The sequence below is a fragment of the Corylus avellana genome, chromosome ca8 (assembly GCF_901000735.1).
Source record: "Corylus avellana chromosome ca8, CavTom2PMs-1.0".
Lineage (NCBI taxonomy): Eukaryota > Viridiplantae > Streptophyta > Magnoliopsida > Fagales > Betulaceae > Corylus > Corylus avellana.
The window spans coordinates 21,669,937-21,670,179 of record NC_081548.1 but is presented as its reverse complement, the minus strand read 5'-3'; positions in this window follow the sequence as shown (position 1 = coordinate 21,670,179).

Here is a 243-nt window from a genome sequence, read left to right as displayed (position 1 = left end):
CTAGTCACCAAGACCAAACTCCCAATCACCTCTTCAAAGGAGTAAAACGATAATTAGCCACTCCTAAAAAAGAGTGGCCAACGACGTCAAGGGAGGTGGCCGGCCACCTGTTTTATTTTTATTTTTTTTAAGGTTTGATATGAACACAACACAAACCCAACTCATAGCCAACTTCTCTCTTACGTGTAAAACAAATTTGAATTTTAAACGAAATAAATTGTCTTTTTTTTTTTTTTTTTTCAA